Raw genomic sequence first — 23,220 nt, 5'->3', positions numbered from 1 at the left:
CAACAGTGTAAAAGCGTTCCTATTTCTCCACAACCTTGCCAGCATCTGTTGAAAAACCTAGTTTTAATGTTAGGGGAATATATTGAAAGTATGCTAAGGTAGTAGATCTACATAAAAATATAATTTTAAAAGTGTTTATATATAAGTACAATATGAGCAGCCAATTTTTCTTTTTCTAAAAAAGTGAAACAAAACATACTTTGTTGAGATAGTATGTGCTGAATGAAAATTTTTTTAATAAGAGTTGGAAGATAAATATATATATAATATACATATTTAGTGTTCACGTAAAACTTTCTGAGCTAAATTATCTTTTTTTATTTTTTAAATGACGTCTATCTAAATTCTTTGAAGTGAAAACTTGTTTAAAATTAGTTTTCTTTGTTGTTGTTTTTGTTTTTTGAGATGGAGTCTTGCCCTGTCACCCAGGCTGGAGTTCAGTGGTGTGACCTTGGCTCACTGCAACCTCTGCCTGTGGGGTTCAAGCCATTCTCTTGTCTCAGCCTCCCAAGTAGCTGGGATTACAGGCATATGCCTGTAATATTTAATATAAATATGTAATAATATTTAAAATTTTTGTATTTTTAGTAGAGGTGGGGTTTCACCATGTTGGCCAGGCTGATCTCGAACTCCTGACCTCACGTGATCTGCCCATTGCCACTGAAAGAATTGTATCCAAAAGCATTCAAGGAGCATGCTTTTTTTCAGTGCTTTCTCCTAACACTGTCTTGTAACAGTAGAACTAATAAAATCTTTCTTAGTTTTCTCTCCCATAATTTCTGTTTATGAACTGCCTGCTCTCAGACTGTTCAGCCGTACTCTTTGTCAGCTTCGTATCCAAGGGAGGTGCTGTTTCCAGTGTCTGTGTCTATTCTCCCCTTGGTGAAGCCCACTCACCTGGCTTTGCTGGTGCTTTTTCACTACTCACTCTTTTCAGTTATTAAGAACTGTTGTCTGAAGCTTTCTTTGTTGTCGATGTTGTTAAATTTGGTTGTTGACGATATTCAGTATAAGGTAAATGTTTTTGATCATTCTAAAGTCTCTGACTATAAATATCAATTTGTAGCTCTTTATTCATCCCATATTTATCAAACATATCTAAAACAACTTGATAAATATACATGCATTTTAATAGCTTTTGAATTGTGATTGGCATATTTCACTTAAATTGTATGCTGCTTCCTAAGATTTTAACGAAAATGCAAATTGTTCATGACATAGTTTTTTAAAACCAGGACTGTTTTTTTTAAACACAACATTTTAAATTGGTCTAATATTAAATAATATATTTGGAAAAGAAGAAAATTAATTTCTTCCAAGATAAGAATATTATAAATGCACTTATAGAATTTATTAAGCAAAAAACTTATCTGTTTTATGTATGTTAGAAACACTAATGAAGAGTTCATCATAAAAGTAATTGTTGAAACATTCATCATCTAGGTTCACCTTGAAAGAAATATGGACTCTTAACTGCTACATTACACTGATCCTTTACTTTAGTTAAATAGAAAATAGGATACTCCAAATCAGGTAAGGTTCAAAGCTAGATAGAGTGCTAGAAGTAATCTTCTGTTAATTAAAGCACACACTTAATGGATGTGGTAAATATTCTAAGTAGTACTGAGCAGCAATCACTGTACTCTTATATACCAACTGTTGATAATGTTTTGCACAGTTTCCTATAATGGCTAAAAAATAAATCGTAAAACATGTCTAGAGTCAAAACAAGCATTGGCAGAAGGGAAGCAGAAAGAGATGGCTGAAGAGAACTCTCCAGCAATTGTCTCCCCAGACACCGAATTGAACAACTATCCACACAACCAAGTACCTTCATAAGAGCCAAAAATCAGATGAGCAATCACGGTACCTGATTTTAACATTATTTCAAGGAAAGAGTCAGTGAAGAGGGTAGAAAAGATGGTCATTCATTGCCTACACCACTTCTTCCCATCCACCCCAGCAGCATGCGAAGAGAAAATATGTGTGCTTGGGGGAAGGAGAGCGAGGTGACTGTAGGGCTTTCCGTTGGAACTCAGTGCTGCCTGTCATAGGGGAACACAATTCGGGCATAATTCTTCCAGTTGTTCATGGAAGGAGCATTTTAACTAGCCCTGGCTAGACGGGAATCCTCCACCCCAACAGTAGGTACCTAAATTCTGGCTAGCTCCACCACTGGCAACTAAAGGACCCTAGGGTTCTGAATAAATGTGAAAGAAACGTAGGCCACAAGAACTGCAGTCCTTGGGCAAGACCTAGTGCTCTGCTGGGGTCAGACCCAGTACAGTGCGTACAGCTCAGGAAGACACTGCTTGGGCAACCAAGGGAGTGCTAGAGTCACCCCTCCCCCAACCCCAGGCAGTGCAGCTCTGAGAGACTTCTGCTTCTGGAAAGTAGAAGGAAGAGTAAGGAGGACTTTGTCTTGCAACCTGGGTACCACTCAGCCACAGTAAAAGAAAGTATCAGATTGCCAAAACCCCTGATTCCAGTCCCTAGCTCCTGGACATTTCTAGACCTACTTTGGGCCAGAAAGGAACCAACTGAGCTTGGTACAGAAGAACCCAGTCCCGATATGATTGACCACCTACTGACGAAAAGGCCCATGGGCCTTGAATAAACATCGGTAGTAGCCAGGCTGTAGTTACCGTGAGCCTTGGGCCAGACCCAGTACTGTGCTGGCTTCAGATGTGACCCAGCACAGTCCTGATGTGGTGGCCATGGGGGTACTTGCACCATCTCTCCTCCAACTCCAGGCAACCCAGCACAGAGAGAGAGGCCTCATTTGTTTTTGGAAGTGAGGGAAGAGAGAGAGAAACCCTGTCGGGTAATTCAGGGAATTCTGTGTCTTACTCAAATCCACCAAAGCAGTGGGAATCTGCAAGAGTTGTAGCATCACTGGGATTGGGGCATCCCCTATTGTAGAGATGTCTGCAGGACCAAAGACTTAGATCACAACACTCAAATTTCTTCGAATATGGTGGAATGTCTTCTCAAGAAGGACAGGCACAAATAGGCCAAGACTGCAAAGATTAGAATAAATACTTAACTCTTCAATGCCCAGACATCAAGAAACATCCACAAGCACCAAGAACATACCAGAAATCATGACCTCACCAAGTGAAATAAATAAAGCACCAGTAACCAATCACACCGTGACAGAGATTTGTGACCTTTCAGATAGATAATTAAAAATAGCTGTTTTGAGAAAACTCTACAAGCTTCAATAAAACACAGAGAAGGAATTCAGAATTCTATTAGAGAAATTTAGCAAAGAGACTGAAATAATAATTTAAAAAATCAAGCAGATATTCTAGAGCTGAAACATCCAATTGACAAACTGAAAAATGCATCAGAGTCTCTCAATAGCATAACTGATCAAGCAGAAGAAAGAATTGGTGAACTTGAAGACAGGCTATTTGAAAATATCCAGTAGAAGAGAAGAAAGGAAAAAGATTACAAAGAAGAAACATGCTTATAAGATACAGAAAACAACCTTGAGGGGGCAAATCTAACACTTACTGACCTTAAAGAGGAGGTAGAGACACTAGTGTAGAAAGTTTATTCAAAGAAATAATAACAAAGAATTTCTCTACTATAGAGAAAGAATTAATACTCAGTACAAGAAGGTCATAAAATACAAAGCAGATTTAACCCAAACAAGACTAGCTCAGGGAATTTAGTAATCAAACCCCCAAAGACCAAGGATAAAGAAAGGATCTTCAAAGCAGCAAGAGAAAAGGAATAAATAACATATAAAGGAGCTCTAATGCATCTGGCAGCAGACTTTTCACTGGAAACCTTACAGACCAGGAGAGAGTGGCATGACATATTTAAAGTGCTGAAGTAAAAATAATAAAACATTATAAAAAATACAACATTTCTAAGATAAATAATTCTTTTGGCTTATTTCTGATTTTTGAAAGTGCATCGGTGGGATTCAGTTAATTAGTATGTGTTTATTTTGTTTTAAACGCAAGGCCTCAGGAAGAAAGTGGACATCAAACCTTGTCAATGTAAATTTCCTTGTTTGAAAGCTATTCATCTTTCATGAGGGTTTGCAGACACTGAATTCTTCTGGGACTAAACAAGTGGGAACAATGGAAGAAATGTTAGACACTGGAAGAGAGACTAGCTGAAGTCTCTGAGTACACTAGGTCACTCTACCTAGTGTACTATTTTGGTTAGACTTGACCCTGTGCAGGAGCAAATCATGGAAATGAGATTACTTCTTTACATTTGTCCTTCTTAGAGTATAACCACCATATATATAATCTCAACATTTGCTGTCTGTATGCTAGCAAAGATTTTTTTTAATTTTCTGAATATTGTCCTCAATATGGTAGAACAGACTTGTTCAAAGCAAAGTTTTGATGAAATGTTTTCTCAGGAAAATCTGTTTCTGCTGCTAAGAAACTGCCACCTACAACCATCTGTGGTTTTCCATTTCTTGCCAAACTTTTCTGTTGTCTTTATGTAGATACTGTCTTTGTCTCTTTTGCGGTATCCAAACATGGCAAGCACTTCTATCAGTTGCATTCCTTTGCTCAAAGTGTTTTACTCTCCTGCTAAATATTATAGCCTATGTTCATACACATACGCATGCATATTACATACTTTAATATATTGAGCACAAAATCATTTTAGCCAACATATTTAAATATTTGATAGAAGCACATCACTGTCTTGAAGACTTTTATCCACAATTGGCAATAGTATTTTATATAAGAATTATTAATTATCAAATAAAAAGCATGAAAAGATAGAAAAACTTTAGAGTAGGTCCACACAGAGTTCTTTCTTTCTTTTTTCTTTTTGAGCTGGGGGTTTCACCCTGTCAGCCAGGTTGGAGTACAGTGGTGTGATCAGAACACACAATAACCTCAAACTTCTGGGCTCTAGCTGTCCTCTTGCCTCAGCCTCTCTAGGGACTAGGACCATAAGCATGTACCACCATGCCTAACTAACATCTTTTATTTGATGTATTTTATTTTGTGGAGACAAGGTCTCACTATGTTATCCAGGATCATCTGAAACGCTTGCCCTAAGCAGTCCTCCTGCTTTGGCCTTACAAAGTAGATAGAGTTCTAATAAAATACATGACATGGCAAGTAAGAAATACTGGAAATAATAATTATTCACAGGTTTCCAGAATTGAAGAAAGACATGTGTTGTTTAGTAAAAACAACAACAGGAAAAAATGGCGATTTCCAAGTAGATAAATTATTTACTTATTTACAGATTTCTACTTTTTATTTACTTATTTACAGATTTCTACTTTTGGCTATTACAGGGTACTTCATATCAAAAAATATTTTACTTAGAATACCTTAAAAGTTAGATAACAATGATGATTTGCCAAAAAAAAAAAAAAAAAATCCCCTGTGAGTTATTGGAAAACAATCAAGTTAGACAGAACTTGAGAAGCTGAGTTATAAAGAACACTTAGTTAAAAGTTTAGTTTCTGCTGATTTTTTTAAAGGTTTCTCTGAGTAGTAGTGTAAGCCACAATGACTAAATAGAAAATGGCAGTCTAGAAGTTTGGGCAATTACAATGGCCTGGGGAAAGATTAATTGAAGTTTATAACTACCACAGTATAGAGGGATTTGAGATCCAAGATCTTATAAAACATAGTAAAAGACGTGAAGCCACAGATTCAGGACTGTCAATATTATCTAGGATCTAGCTGGAATAAATACAAAGAAAATTAGTCATAGGCAAATCATAGTAATGAATTAATACTTAAAGACAGAGTACTTTAAGTACTTAAAGTACTTAAAATCACCTACAGGTGATACTTAAAATCACCTACAGAGTTTATTTTATTGTGTAGGACACATAAAACTCAAAATAGTAATATTCTTACTATAATAATAAGAAAAATATGGATAATTTAAATTATGTATATTTTTATTGAGCCCACCAAGGATGCAAGGCAACCAGGTAGTCTGAAATCTAAGGAATGTCAGGTCTCTCTGCAGGAGACAGGACCCAAGCAATTATTTACCTGTGGCCTAGCATAGAAAAAAAAGTGTTCCATAAAAGTGGGCACAAAGATACCAGCTAAAACTGATATCATTTGCTAAAGGTTAGTTGGGGGCTAGTATAAGCATACAGAAGCCCTTTGAACCGTAGGCATAAAGTTATCCATCTTCTCTGTAAACCTCTACAAGTGATCACAAAAAGGATTGGATACAGACTGCAGAGGATTTACTACATGATACATTCATAAAGAATGAAATCAACACCTGGAGCCTCACACAGACCCTTTTCCATTGAGTCAGCAGGAGAAATGGAGAAATGATGTTACTGCTGGGCAAAACGGTAGAGCAGTTATAGCCGGGAGAAGGATAAAGGAAAATAAACCTCTACTCATCAAGGTATGGTAAGAGAAAATGTGGGACCGGAAATTTTATGCCAGTATCATTACAAGTCTCCTGCCACTGAGGGGAAATCAGAAAATGCTTTCCTTCATAAGGCCTACCAAAGATACAAACTAGATTTTACCTGCCATGGGGGAAAGAGGCAAGATCACTGAGAACGTCCCTATCTTAAGATCAGATTAGAAGATTGGACCAGGAGTACCGAGAACTGTCCCTGCTCCTCATCAATAGCCTAGAACATGCCAAGTAACTGCAAAACCAGGAAAACGATAGAGGAGGAATAAGGGTGTATAGTGCAATTACCTCTGTGACATAGGCACAACGACCTTATACTGAGTAAAAGCAATCATCGTACTCAGACCTTGAACCTGGCTCAGTGATGTCTCCGATGCTGACATTACTGATTTGACCAACATGGGATGGAACATGACTGTGATTAATCCAGTAAACTAAATGCTGTAACAGAAAAGGTAGGGAAGATAAATTGCCAGAATTTAAGCATTTAACACAAGAAATATAAACTATAAGAAAGACTCAAATGGAATTGCTAGGGAAATAAATAAAAACAGGGGAATGAAAATAATGCCTTAGAAAAGCTCATCAGTAGACTTAATTGTCTTTTATAGAACACTACACAATTGTAATCAAACTCTTTACAATATTTTCAAGAGATTTATTCTGAGCCAAATATGAGTGACCATGGCCCATGACACAGCCCTCAGGAGATCCTGAGAACATGTGCCCGAGGTGGTTAGAGCACAGCCTGGTATTATACAACTTTGGGAGAGGTGAGACATCAATCAAATGCACTTAGCTGTACATTGGTTTGCTTCAGAAAGGCAGGGCAACTCGAAGTGGGGGTTCCAGGCTATAGGTAAATTATAAAATTTTCTGGTTGACAATTGGTTGGGTTTGTCTAAGGACATAGGATCAATAGAAAAGATATGTTTGGGTTAAGATAAAGGATTGTGGAGACCAAAGTTTTATTGTTCAGAGGAAGCTTTTAGCAAGCAGGCTACAGAGAGAGAAGAGGTTGTAAAATGTTTTCTTATTGTACTTAAAAGCGTGCCTGACTCTTAGCTAATCTGCTCCTAGATCTGGAAAGAAAGAAAAACATAAAAAGGGAAAGGGGTTTCTCTACAGAATGCATATTTTTTTTCTAATAAGAGACAAGGAAATATATTTGGAGTTAAAAGTATTTTGATTTTTTTTTCTTATTTGTAAGGCGATGTTATGACAGAAGCAGGTTGGAAAGCAGGCCAGTTTACAGAGGGTTAAATAAAGCCTCTCGGATGAGACTTTATGGTTTGTAGGGCATGACTCCCCAGACCTCTTAGATAGGAATGTGGGCAAGATAAGAAAAAAAAAAGTCAGAGGTTGGTCCTCACAATGATAGCAGAATACACATTCTTTTCAAGTGTGCATGATTCACCAAGATAGATTATATTTTATGCCATAAACACAAGCCAAAAAAGTAAAGACTTGAAATTATACAAAGAACGTTCTTTGACCACATAGAATTAAACTAGAAAAACACTAAAAAGATACCTCAATAATCTTAATTAGTTGAAAATTAATCACCATGCTTCTAGATATGCCGTGGATTAAATAAAAAGTTATAAGAGAAATGAGAATGCATATTCAATTAAATAATAATGAAAAAATAAAATTGGGGATATATATGTAAGGAACTAATAGATTCAGAAAAAGTACTTGTAAGGTTAAGCATTCATTCAAGATCTTTAAAAAGGCACAGATAATTCAGGATTAAGTAGAACTTCTTTAACACAATAATAAGCATTTATAAACAAATAAAACATGTCTACAGATAACATTGCACTTAATGGTGAAAGACTGATTCTTTGCTCCCAGTTAGGAGCATATCAGAATATCTGCTCTCAATTCTTGTAATCAAACAACTCTAGATCCTTACCAGTGCAATAAGTAAGATTAAAAAAAAAAAGAAAGAAAGAAGACATAGAGATGAGGAAAGAACAAATAAAGCTTAGATAGAAACAACATACTTGTCATAAACTTGTTTAATATAGCTGCTTCTTCAGCATTTGTTTTTAAGCCTGGCCTATGGTATCTGAAATCCAGTTGTTTCTTGCCTCCTTTGGCCTAGTTGAAACTTCTCCCTATGTGTTGTTTTGTAATATAGCCTGCTTTATTCTTATCCTGCTAAGACAAATCCCAACACATACCACAGCTACTGACCGTAATAAAACATAATGGTCAATCTGAGAGTCATGCAAACAAACTCTCCCTTTCATGTTGCATTTTCTAGTGACTAATGGTGTTTTCTTTAAAGAAGACAATCCACAGTCTCAGGAGGAATGCCTAAGGGATAACACTCATAGACCTTAGTATATCCATAGACTCACAGGTGATCTCTCTTTTGCTCTCTCTCTTCTATTCACTTCCTCCTCATACTCACCTACTGGTTGAGCATCTTGCTGTCTCGAGACTTCTCACTGGCCCTAATGGGTATCCCTCTTTTCTTGTGGATCTGTGGGTAATAAAATGCTTCTGCCACTTTATGTTTTGTTTTGCTGACTCTTCTGGGTCCCACCTGAAAAACACACTCAAACTAAACTCTCCGCCTGTTCAGGGCTTTCTTAGACAGTGGCTATCTTTGTAGGAATAAATAGACACAGGTGAGACAAAAATCACAAAGGCGTCTACTAGTATAAAGTTTCTTATGAGAGGGACATCTGGTCACTGTTTGGACACTAAAGCATTAGGCAGTCTGCTAAGACAAAGATGTATTCAATGAAAGGCACAAAGTAAACTTTCAAGACCAGCTCTTCTGGAGCCCTGTCAGAGCAGGGCTAGAATTTCTGTTCACTATGGACAGAGAGACCTCAAAACCAAATTAGAAAGAAACCATAACAATAGAAATTGCAGGCCTGTGCTGTGGGTCACGCCTGTAATCCCAGCACTTTAGGAGGCCGAGGCAGGTGCATCACGAGGTCAGGAGATGGAGACCATCCTGGCTAACACGGTGAAACCCTGTCAATACTAAAAAAATACAAAAAAATTAGTTGGGCGTGGTAGCGGGTGCCTGTAGTCCCTGCTACTCGGGAAGGTGAGGCAGGAGAAAGGCGTGAACCTGGGAGACAGGGCTTGCAGTGAGCTGAGATCGCACCACTGTACTCTAGCCTAGGCGACAGAGTGAGACACCATCTAAAAAAAAAAAAAAAAAAAAGGCCGGGCGCGGTGGCTCAAGCCTGTAATCCCAGCAGTTTGGGAGGCCGAGACGGGCGGATCACGAGGTCAGGAGATCGTAGACCATCCTGGCTAACACGGTGAAACCCCGTCTCTACTAAAAATATAAAAAATTAGTTGGGCGTGGTAGCGGGTGCCTGTGGTCCCTGCTACTCGGGAGGGTGAGGCAGGAGAATGGCGTGAACCCGGGAGGCGGAGCTTGCAGTGAGCTGAGATCCGGCCACTGCACTCCAGCCTGGGCGGCAGAGCGAGACTCCGTCTCAAAAAAAAAAAAAAAAACAAAGAATAAAAGAAAGAAATTACAATAAAATAAATATCTCTATGAAGATTTTCTAACAAATCTGCACCACAAGCAACTAAGTTTAATAGGTTAATTTAGTAAGGTCACATAATATAAGACTACTATACTACTATACAAAAATTAATTCTATTTCTCAACACTAAAAATAAATAATTGAAATTAAAATTTTGGGAAGTAGCACTGATTCAGCACCTCAAATCATTTACAAGCTAGGTATAATTTTAACAAACATATGCAATATCAGCATGCTATCAACTAAAAAACTGATATGAGAGATCAAAGAAGATATAAATTAATGGAACAAAGACCATGTTCATGTTTTGCCAAACTTACACATTTTAAGATGTCAATTCTCTCCAAATTGATTTGCAAATTTAACATACTCGCAGTCAAAACTCCAGAAAGAACTTTGCAGAAATATTTTGTAGAAACCCAGAAGTTGTTTATAAAATATGCAAAGAAAACAAAGAAAATAGAATAATGAAAAGAATTTTAAAAGTTATTTTTACGTAACAAAGTTGGAGACTCTTATGAATTGATTTCAAGATGTTCTCAAGCTACAGAATCAAACGCTGTGCTATTGGTAAAAGTAGAATAACAGATCAGTGAAACACAATAGAGCGCCCATAAATAAACCCACTCATATATGGTGAACTGATTGTCTAAAAGTTTCTAAGGCAATACTGTGAGATTTTGTGATACTCAATAAATTGTGCACATTTGAACGTCTGTCTCTATGCAAATCATATATGCAAATATATGTCCAAATATATTCAAATATGTGTATGCATGTCACAACATATATGTGTCTGTATGTATGTGTGTGTGTTTGTATGAGATAAATATAAAACTTAGAAAACATAAAAATTATAAAAGAAAACAAATGTTAAATATTTGTGTTCTTGGATTAGGCAAAGATTTCTTTATGTCACACAAAAAGCACAGAAAACATCCATAATTTTTTCCTAATCAGAATTAAAATTGTCCATTTTTAAACCTATTAAAAAGTGGGGAAAGATTGAACATACACATCATTAAAGAAGATATAAGTATGATAAATAAAGAAATTAAAATATACCCAACCACTAGTCACTAGAAAATGCAAACTAAGGCCTCCAGCTCCATCCATTTTGCTGCAATGGACGTAATTGTATTCTTTTTAATGACTGCATAGTATCCTTTTGTGTATATGTACAATATTTTCCTTATCCAATCTACCATTGATGAGCACCTGAGTTATAATCATGTCTTTACTGTTTTGAGTAACACAGCAATGATCATGAGTGGTAGAATGATTTATTTTTTGTTTCTTCTGGATATATCTCCAGTAATGGGATTGCTGGGTTGAATGGTAGCTCTGTCTTAAATTCTTCAATAAATTTCCAGATGTTTTTCCACAGTGGCTGTATTAATTTACATTTCCGCCAACACTGGGTAAACATTCCTTTTTCTCTGTAGCCTCATCAGGATCTATTGTTTTTTGGCTTTTAATAATAGCCATCCTGACTGGTGTGAGATGGTATCTCATTGTGTTTAATTTGTATTCATCTGATGACTAGTGATGCTGAGCATTTTATCATGTTTGCTGGCCATTCGTATGTCTTTTTTTGAGATGTGTCTGTTCATGTCCTTTGCGTCCTTTGCCCAATTTTCATGGGTTTGTTTTTTGCTTGTTGATTTGTTTGAGCTTCCTATACATTCTGGATACTGGGCCTTTTCTTGGATGCATAACTTCTCTTATTCTGTAGCTTTCAGGAACAGAAAACATAATACTTCATGTTCTCTTTTATAAGTGGGAGCTAAACATTGCTTGCACATGGATATAAATTTGGGAACAATAGACACTGTGGGCTACTAGAGAGTGGAGGGAGGGGGACTGTGTTTAAAAACTACCTATTGGGTACTATGCTCACTATCAGGGTAATGAGATCCACACTCCAAAAGTCAATATCACACAATATGCTCATGTAACATATTTGCACATGTATCTTCTGTATCTAAAATAAAAGTTGAAATTTAAAAATATATATACTTTAAATGCATATTTTTATGAGCTTAACAACAAAATAAATGGGTAATTGTAAAAAAAAATACAAATTAAAACCGCTATGCAATATTACTGAAAACTTTTAGAATGCCTACATTAAAAGGGATAGGGCCAAGAAATAAAAGAAACCTAACTAGAAGCCAGTGAATATGTAGATGACACTCACATACGTACATTTCTGGTGGGAATAAACTTTTTGAATAGTCATATTTCACAATAGTTTCCCAATTTCTTGTGAGTTTATGCCTATGCTTACCATATGACCCAGCAATTCCATTTCTAAATATTTATTAACAGAAATTAAAATGCATGCTCACTCTCAAAACTTGTATGTAAATATTTGTAGTGGCCTTTTTATAATCAACAAAATTTGGGAAAATACATATTACTTACCTGGTAAATAAATAAATGTTCTATAGTGCCAATCCATACAGTGCAATGCTACTAGACAAAAAAAAAAACCAAACCAAAACAAAACAAAAAAAATAAAGGAGTTAATAATATATACAACTCTATAAATAATTCTTTTTTCTCTTTTTGAAATGGCGTCTCGCTCTGTTGCCCAGGCTGGACTGGAGTGCAGTGGCATGGTTTTGGCGCACTGCAACCTCTGCCTCCCAGGTTCATGCCATTCTCCTGCCTCAGCCTCCCAAGTAGCTGGCACTACAGATGACCGCCACCACGCTCGGCTAATTGTTTGTATTTTTAGTAGAGACAGGGTTTCACCACGTTAGCCAGGGTGGTCTCGATCTCCTGACCTCGTGATCTGCCTGCCTCGGACTCCCAGAGTGCTGGGATTACAGGCGTGAGCCACCATGCCGGCCTCTATAAATAATTCTTACATGCATTATCCTGAGTAAAAATTGTCAAATGCAGGCAATTACATTTTATAGTTTTCCTTATACATTACTTCGTAAGAACATTAACTGCATGGAGAGAATACAGATCCTTTATTAACATGAGATGTGAGTTGAAAAGGGTATTGTCTGCAAATGAGCATTTGAGTAATAAAACACATACATCTGTATTATGGTGATGATTACGTGATTGTATGAGTTTGTTAAAACTCATTAAACAGTACACTAACAAAGTATCAATTTTTTCTGGTATATTTTACAACTCAACAAAACTAATAAAAGCTGTATTAAAAAAAGTGCAACAAAGTGATAGCTCTAGGACTAGAAGGAAGGAAATGAAAACGTACTATGTCGATATTTTATGGTACATGTAAATTACTACAGTATCACATGATGGTAGGCAGTGAAAGTTTTAATTTCCTTTGTATAAACCATAAAGCAACTACTAAAATAACTCAACAAAGGGTTGAATCATATAAATCAACATCTTAGTTGGTTTGTGTTGCTATAACAGAATTCCTTGTACTGGGAAATTTATAAGGAAAGTAAATTGATTTGGCTTATTACTATTAGGAAGGCCAAAACCATGATGCTGACATCTGACAAGGACCTTCATACAGTATAAGCCCACTGTGGAAACTGAAAGAGCAAGAAAGGGTGAGAGTGACAGAAAGGGCTGAACTTGCTTTTACTTAACAAGCTTTTTCTTGATAATAGACCCCCTTCCTTGATAATGATTTTAGTCCATTCCTGAGGGCATAGCTCTTATGACCTTTATTAAGATTCCACCTCCCAACACCACTGCATTGGAGATTAAGATTTAAACTTTTGGGGACACATTCAAACCACAGGATCCAACAAGGTAGATAAAATTAAATTATGATAACTCAATATTTAAAGAAAGCCCTCCCCTAAATTGGTAAATGACAGATGGCTTATATACAAAACAAATATCAAGAAAATATACTTATAGCTAAACATATCAACAATCATGTTAAATGTAAATGTCTAAATACTCAAAGAACATAAATTTTCAAATTCAATAAAAAGACAATTATACATTGGATACAGAAAAATCATCTTAAATATAAAGACAAATATAAGTTAAAAATAGATGAAAACATTATTAAATGTATTAAAACATTACATTGCACCCTATAAATATATAAAATTATTACTTATTAAATAAAAATAAAATTTAAAAATGATACGGAAAATGCTATACCACGCAAACACAAAACTTAAGAAAGTTGGAGCGGCTAAATTAATATTAAAGTCAAAATTACACACACACACACACACACACACACACACACACACACACAAAATTACCAGGAATAAAGAGACATTGTATAATGTTAAATGGCTCAATTTCCCAAAAGAAATAATAATTGTTAATTTCTTTTCTGTTTTTAATTATTTTTCCATAAGTTATTGGGGTACAGGTGGTATTTGATTACACGAGTAAGTTCTTTAGTGGTGATTTTTGAGATTTTGGTGCACCCATCAACTGAGCAGTATACACTGCACCATATTTGTAGTCTTTTATCCCTCACCCCACTCCCACTCTTCCCCCCATGTCCCCAAATTCCATTGTATCATTCTTATGCCTTTGTGTTCTTATAGCTTAGCTCTATGTGAGAACATACGATGTTTGGTATTCAATTCCTGAGTTACTTCACTTGGAATAATAGTCTCTAATCTCATCCAGGTCACCGCAAATGCTGTTAATTCATTCTTTTTTACAGCAGAGTAGTATTTCATCATTCATATATATATATATATCTTCATCATATATTCATCATATATAATCATATATATTCATATATATTCATCATATATATGTGTATATATGTGTGTGTGTGTGTATATATATCTCACAGCTTCTTTAACCACTCATTGATTGATGGGCATTTGGGTTGGTTTCATGATTTTGCAGTTGTGAGTTCTGCTGCTATATACATGTGTGCGGAAGTATGTTTTTCGTATAACGACTTCTTTTCCTCTGGGTAGTTACCCCATAGTGGGATAGCTCGATCAAATGGTAGTTCCACTTTTAGTTCTTTAAGGAATCTCCACACTGTTTTCCACACTGGCTAAACTAGTTTAGATCCCCACCAGCAGTGTAGAAGTGTTCCCTGATCACCGCATCCACACCAACATCTACTGTTTTTTGATTTTTGGTTATGGCCATTCTTGCAGAAGTAAAGTGGAATTGCATTGTGGTTTTGATTTGTATTTAGGTAGACTCGCACAAAAAGGACATCTTTTTCTCAGAGAATATAAACGTTCTTTACCCTGCCATTCTTGAAATCAACCTCAGCACATGATTTTATCTCTTATTATCACAAGAATAATTACTCAATTTCCTGTAAAAGTAACTACAAGTTTACCACATTTAAAAGCATGTATTTTTCCCTCATTTCTAAATATCTAAGCAACGATTTCCAAAAGCATATTCTTTCTGTATTTTTAACTTTTTCACTAATGGATCAATCTTAATATTTAAGCATGCTCATTTCTCTTTGACCTTCAAAAACAAATAGTTTATTTTCCTTTTCCACTTTCCACCCAGCTATTTTCATATGTTTCATCTCTCTTTCACAATAAAACTTCTTGGAAACATAGCTGCCATGGCAGAGTTGTCATCTAGTATCCATTCTTTTATTCTTTAATATAGACCTGAGCAACCAGAAATAAAACACATTTTTGCCAATGGGGTATGGTGGAAAAGCTGTGTGCAACCCCTTGGTAATATCTTTTCATTAAGACAGCTCTTTCTTCCCTGGTCCCTCCTTCCTTCCTTCTGGGTGGAATGTGGGAAAAATGATTGGAGTTTTAATAGCTATCAGGTACAATGATATTACTTTGGCAATGGAAATAACAGATGGTGGAACAAGATAGAAGACTGAATTTCCACTACCCTGGCATCCTACTATCTTGGAATATCTACAATATCATAATCTGGGAGAGAAATAAATCTCTCAATTTTGTTTTCTTTTAAAAAAAGGAAACGAAATAATAATCCTAAACATGTAGGCAGCTAACAACAGTTATTTAAAAATATATGGCCAAACTTGATAAAAATTCAAAGAGAAATAGAAAAATCCACAATGATTATCAGAGATTTTAATTTTTCTCCTCATAATAATTTACAGGACAGGTGCACATAAAATCAATAAGAATATGGAAGACTTAATACTATTAACTAAAATGACCTAATTGACATTTATATAAAGTTTCCCCCAACAACAGCAGAATACACATTCTCACATTATTTTAAGTGTATGTTTAATATTTGCCAGCGTGTATACATTATTCTGAGGCCTAAAACAAGATTTCATAAATTAAAAATATTCTAGTAATGAAAATATATCCTCTGACTGTATTAGTATTAACATAGAAATCAATTCCAAAGATATCGGAAAAACTCTCAAATATTTTGAAATAAAATAATATTCATAAGGGAAAAACAATGGGAAATTATGTTTTAAACTGATTAAAAGTAAACATTTCAAACATCAATTGTGAGGTATATTACTAGAGGTATTTCACAAATTGTTTCAATTGGGAACTAAAACACAATAGAAAAAAAGTCAATAAAGACAAAGTTGATTTTTTGGATAGATCAATATAATTGATTAAGTTGTTAGCAAGACTAATCAAAAAGAAAAAGAAAAGGTAGGGCACAAATTGTTATTAAAAGAATATTTTTAAAATTTTAAAAAAATCTGAACATATTAAAAACCACTTATATTATAAATTTGACAATTAAGATGACATAAATTCTTTCAAAGACACAAGATTATAGAGCTTATTAAATAAAAAATAGACAACCTGAATAGCTCTGCTTTTGATTTCCATTGATTGAGTTTGTACGTAAAAACCATCTCATAAAGAAAATCTAGGCCCAGATAGCTTCACTGATATGTTCCCTTAAATATTTTAAAATGAAATAATATCCAGTTAACAAAAGTACTTTCAAAAATTGAAGATAAGAATTTTTACTCATTACATGAGATCAGAATTGTCTGAAAACATGACCAGATAAACTTATTTACAAGAAAAGTAAAATACAGGCCAATTATTTTTTAATAGCATATTGGATTCAACTACATTTAAAATAGAGAATATGCCATTGTAAGTGGATTTATCCCAAAGGCATGATGTGGATTTTACATTAAAAGTGCAATTACTATAATTTACCAAATTAACAGTCTTTAATAAATATATAATTTTATCAACAGATGCATAAAGATCATTTGACAAATCCAACATGGATTTCCGATTTAAATAAAAAAATAACTTTCAACAAATTAGAAATTAAAGGCAAACTCTTCAGTAATATAAAGGACATCTAAGAAAATCCTAAAATCAGAAGGCATTATGGCCCTTCTCATTACTTGTATTGAGCATTGTAACAGAAGTTTCAGTCACTGCAATCAGGCAAGTAAAACATTTGTCATATAAAGTGGTAAGAAAGATATAAACCTTTTCTTATTCATAAGCCACATAATCTATGTAGAAAATTCTACAGAATCTACAAGATTCTGTTATTAGAAAATAAGTTTAGCCAAGACACAATATACACATATTAATTATTTTTACACACTTACAATGAAATATTGTAAATTGAAATCAAACAATACTATTTCCAATGTTATCAAAAATATTAACTACTAAAGATAACTCTCATAAAGATGTTTAAGACTTGTACACTAAAAATTGCAAAAAGAAATTACTGAAAATTAAGAGGGCTTAAACAACTAGAAAAACATACCATAATCATGGATTGGAGACGCCAAAATTGTTAGGATTTTAAGTATTTATAAGCTGAGATACAGATTTAATGCAAACTCCAAATTTTTTTCCATTAAATTAGTTAGCAAATTAAAAAAAGTTCAATAGACAATTTTGATAAAAATTGGAAGACTTTCACCGTATGGTCTTAAATTTTATTTTAAAAGTAATCTGGTGTTAAGAAAGAATAGAAAGTTCAGAGATTGGTCTCTAGATAGATAGATAATAGATAAGTATACATATAAATATATAAACACATACTTGCCTGATTTTCAACAAATATGCAAAATACTTTGTTGGAGAAAAACTTATCTTTTGGACATATGGTTCTGGAATAAAAATTGCTTAAATAAAACACTAAAGGCATAATCCTGAAAATTAAAAAATGATAAATTGAACTTCAGAAAAATAAGAACTTCTCTATGAAAGACATTATTAAAACAATCCACAGACTGAGAGAAAGGATTTTAAAATGATATACCTGTTTAAGGGTATATATCCATAAACTCAAAAGAACTCTAAAAACTCATTTTAAAAATTTCAAATATGGGGATTATTTTGGGTAAACACTTCAGCATAAAAGACGTATGATTTCCAGATAATGCCATTAGAAACTGCTCAACATCATGTCATTATGTAATCAATAAAGGCAAAAAAATTTTTTTTTTTTTTTTTTTTTTTGAGACAGTCTCACTCTGTCGACCGGGCTGGAGTGCAATGGCACAATTTCAGCCCACTGCATCCTCCACCTCCTGGGTTCAAGCGATTCTCCTCAGCCTCCTGAGTAACTGGGACTACAGGCACCTACCACCACACCCGCCTAATTTTTGTATTTTTTGTAGAGACACGGTTTTGCCATGTCGCCCAGGCTGGTCTCAAACTCCTGAGCTCATGTGATCCGCCCGTCTCGGCCTCCCAAAGTGCTGGGATTACAGGCTTGAGCCACCGCGCCCGGCCTAAAGGCAAAAAAAATAAATTTTAACAAATTTGATATTCATTCATTTTATTTAAAAAATATTATTTGCCAAAGTAAGAAGAGACAAGACTCTTTTTAAATTTGAAAATCTATCAAGCTAGCAGCAAATATCATATTTTAAACTATAGAAACATTTTTATTGAATTACAAAGAAATATTGCCTAATTTTTCCTACTATTTATCAACATATTACTACAAGTCAATACATAAAGACAGGTAACATAAATAATCATCAGGATGATTGAAAACTAAGAAACAAAATTTTAGTTGCTGACCATATAAGCTTCTTTAGACAAACTAATAAACTAAAGAATCCTGGCTACAAATCCCTATATAAAACTCAATAGCATTTTCTTGCCCTAGGCAATACCAGCATTAATGATATAGTATAAACTCTCATTTATGATTACTGTAAGATATCTATAATATGCTTGATGACAATTATTTGAAAGTTTTAACGTAATATTACAAATTAACTGAGATAAACAAGCACAACTATTGACCTGGAGTGGTAACTTAGAAATAGACCCAAACATAAGGGGTTGCCTTAAATTTAAATAGAAAAACAATGTACTCTTCTTAATGTCCTTTTTGCATATACAAAAGTAAAACAAATTTATCACTTCAATCTTGATATCTTTAATATATTATAGATGGAAATCCATATAAGATATGTAATAACACACTAAATGAAGAAAAGTGCTTTTAAATTTAACTATATCAAAATGTAAACTAAGATGTAATATGATGCCATGCATATCATTTACAAGTTACTGATAATACAAGTTTTTGCAATATAAATTAAAGTTTTGCATAATAAAATAAAATATAAGATCCAGAAGGGATAAATAATCCATATAATGAAAACAAATACCCTTTAGAAAATAGAAGAAGAGGATGAAAAGGCAGTTTGCACAAAGAATGTGAGTTACTAAATAGATTTAAATATATATATGATTAAAATGCTCTACATTGTTAGTTACCGACGTGATGAAACAAAACTACATTTGAGTTTTATGCTTATTAAACTAATTAAATTTGACTGAGTAAAATAAATTTTTTTTATTTTATTTCTTTAAAGAGTAGGGAAAAGATAAAGAAGATAAAACCAGAGATCTCAGAGAAGTATGATAAAAACAGAGAAAGGCTGCATTGAGAAGCCTGCAATAAGAAAACAGAATGACGCAGATCAGCAGGAATAATATTTCAGAAATCTAGGACAATAAAATGGACACGGGCAATAATATTTTTGCATTACAGTATTTTAAAATAAACATGAAATATATAATCATCGAATTGTCTTTTTTGTTCTCTTAGACTAGTTTAAAAGAAAACTTTGCAATCAAAGAGTGATCTTATGGTAAAATTCCAACAGAAACAAATAGAATCAAGAAAATCCATCTGCCATAATAAGGTTTGCATAAAAACTTCAGTTACAAATTCGAATTGTGAAAAATTAATTTTAGGTAAAATATATAAAGTTATTCACCTTTCATAGAACAAAGACATGATTGTTTCAATTGATGTTTTTGAAAGGTTCTTTATTTTTGATGCACATACAGTTTATCATTGTTTAAATTTCCAATTGGGATATTAGTTCTATAATAAATGTATTAATATAAATATACACAAATTAATAGATAAGCAGGCATTCTTTATTAAGGCATATATCTCCCGCTTATCCTAGAAAAGGATTTGCCTATGCTCACGTAACTATGATGTATACGTATTTATATTGTATATATGTAGATTAAAATCTGTATTTTAATATTTGGTTTCAGTAAATTTTTATGATAATATATGATCATCATACACTTCCAAAAACCTGCAGGCATATTATATGTTTTTTTTTTGTTTGTTTGAGAAGGAGTCTCGCTCTGCCGCCCAGGCTGGAGTGCAGTGGCCGGATCTCAGCTCACTGTAAGCTCCGCCTCCCGGCTTCCCGCCATTCTCCTGCCTCAGCCTCCCGAGTAGCTGGGACTACAGGTGCCGCCACCTCGCCCGGCTAAATTTTTGCCTTTTTAGTAGAGACGGGGTTTCACCATGTTAGCCAGGATGGTCTCGATCTCCTGACCTCGTGATCCACCCGTCTCGGTCTCCCAAAGTGCTGGGATTACAGGCGAGAGCCACCGCGCCCGGCCAGGATTCTTAAACTCTATATTTTCTTTCTTGGATAGAATTTTTGACATCAATATGGCTGGATAATTAAATAATATTGCTGAGGACTGTGTGCTTCAGGAGTGCCTGGAAAGTGCAGTTGATTTACTTTAGGGACTTTTTTTGGTAATTCAGAACAAAATATGTTCAGTTACGATATGCATAATACTGAGGTTCAGTGAGCTGTTATCCAAATCCACATGTGCAGAGAGATCTGCAGCCTCTCTTTGTGTGTGTGTAACTGCAAAGCACGGAAAACCTGACCAAAGGAATCAAACATTAGCTCATTCTTCCTGCTTTTTAGTACATGTGAGCTCCTTATTAGGTGTTTCATAATGTGCGAAGATAAAAGAGAAACATTTCATTTCCTCTATTGAGTTTATTGAAGATATGTATCTTCCCTACTAACAGGGGAGTTTATGAAGTAGAAGAGTAATGAATCAATGGCCAATATGCCTTGATTATATACTGTAACATAGTATCAACTTGATGGCCACAATTTAGTAGTATCATAAGCAGTTTTTAGAGAGGGATTAGAAAAACTCTATGAAACCAAAGCCATCGTGGTCTGGGTGGTTTGGATATATTTTGAGCTTGGATAAGTTTCACAGTCAGAAAAACAGGATTTAATGGTAGGCCGAAAGTGGACTAGGTATAAGGGAAAGATAAGTGGCTAGGGTAAGTCTAAGGACTTTGGCCTAAGTGAATTAGGACAAAAGACTGATGGCTACAGGATGAGTCCTTACATATCTTTACACATTTTTATATTAGAACAAATGAGGCTACATTATAAGGTATAATTTAAAATGTCATAAATATTGTTTTATCTGAAACAAGAGATTTCTAAGATGTTTTGAGTTATCTAATGATCATTTTAGGACAGATTAAATCTCCAATAGATATGCAAACATTCTCTTTTATTTATTTATTTATTGAAAAGGTTGAGAACCACTTCAATGTAACACTTTATAGAACAAAGGATTCTTTTAATTCACACTGATTTGATGTTTTAAAATTTTCTACATAAATCATTAGGGAATAACTTATTCCATATCTTTTTCTAAGGTTTCTATTCAAAATGATCTTATTTATAGGTCAATATATGTAGCATATGTAGTTTGAAGTAATTGATTAATATTTCAATATCCAAATGAATTCAACACACATTGCCTAGTAGTGAGACACTGACAAGATTTACAGGAGATGAGGGACAACTTCATCTTTTGCAGGTATATATGCAATTTTCGAAAGTCATGGATATTTCTGATAATATAGTTTTATAACCAATCTTTTTCATGCTTTTTCCTTAGAAAGAAAAAAAAGCAACTGGGAAAATGAAAATAAATCAATGAAATAAAAAATCTCCTGTAAATTCCTTTTTCAATAAACTCTGGAGCAGATATAATGCACAGTGGACACAGTGAGATGCCACTCAAGTCAAACTAAAGAACTAATTTCTCTAGTTGTGGGCTACTCACAATTCAACTCTCCTAGAATTGCCCTCTGCTAAAGGGTGTTGTCTTAATCAAATTTACAACCCACTCATGGCAGGTTAACTTCTCCATCTGCCAAATCCTACTACTCTGACCTCCTTAAAGATATTATTCCCCAAAGCATTTCCTAGTAAACTCTTGCATGCAAACCTAGATGTAAGTCTGTTTCCTAGGGAACCTAACCTGACAGTTGGAACAAAAGTGTGTCTATGATGCAGGTTCTAAAAATGGGATGCAGGAACTTTACTACCTATTGTCTGCCTAGCAATGGAGAAGGACTTCATAATTGGTAGAAGGTGGAACACAAATAATCTACAGCAAGCTCTAATGGTGCAAATGCTAAACTGTAGTTTAGCTGGTGGTAAAATGGGGCAGCATACTGAGGAAACAGAATGCTATGTAGGTACCATATCTCAGGCATTTGAGATGTTTAGGGGAAGGAGTAATCATAATAGTAAGAAATTAAATAGCTATTTCTGAAGGTTAACAAGTCATTGGAGAAAGACAATGAAAGGCTGAGGGAGATTTAACACTTGTTTTCAGGAAAGAATGAAACCAGAATATTTTAGAACAAAAAACTAAGGAAAAAACAAATTTTCCAAGTATTTATAACAGAATTTTGCTGATGTGATAAAATATCCTCCCCTGTCTCCTGTCTCCGTCTCTCTTTCTCTGTCTTCAAAGTAATATTTACCTAGGGCAATGTCTTTAGTTTTTTCTTTTTCCTGAAACATTTTGCTTCATAAGGAAAAACACAAGACTGCTTCCAAATATTAAAACTTTCAGGCATACAAATTTTCATTCATCTTAAGCATTAATTTATGTCTAAGTCTTTACAAACTTTTTTTTTTTTTGAGACAGATTCTTGCTCTGTTGCCAAGGCTGGAGTACAGTGGCATGATCTCAGCTCACTGCAACCTCCAACTCCAGGGTTCAAGCAATTCTCCTGCCTCAGCCTCCTGAGTAGCTGGGATTACAGG

This window comes from Colobus angolensis, unplaced genomic scaffold, assembly GCF_000951035.1.
Source record: "Colobus angolensis palliatus isolate OR3802 unplaced genomic scaffold, Cang.pa_1.0 Scaffold73, whole genome shotgun sequence".
Classification (NCBI taxonomy): domain Eukaryota; kingdom Metazoa; phylum Chordata; class Mammalia; order Primates; family Cercopithecidae; genus Colobus; species Colobus angolensis.
This window is presented reverse-complemented; position numbering follows the sequence as displayed.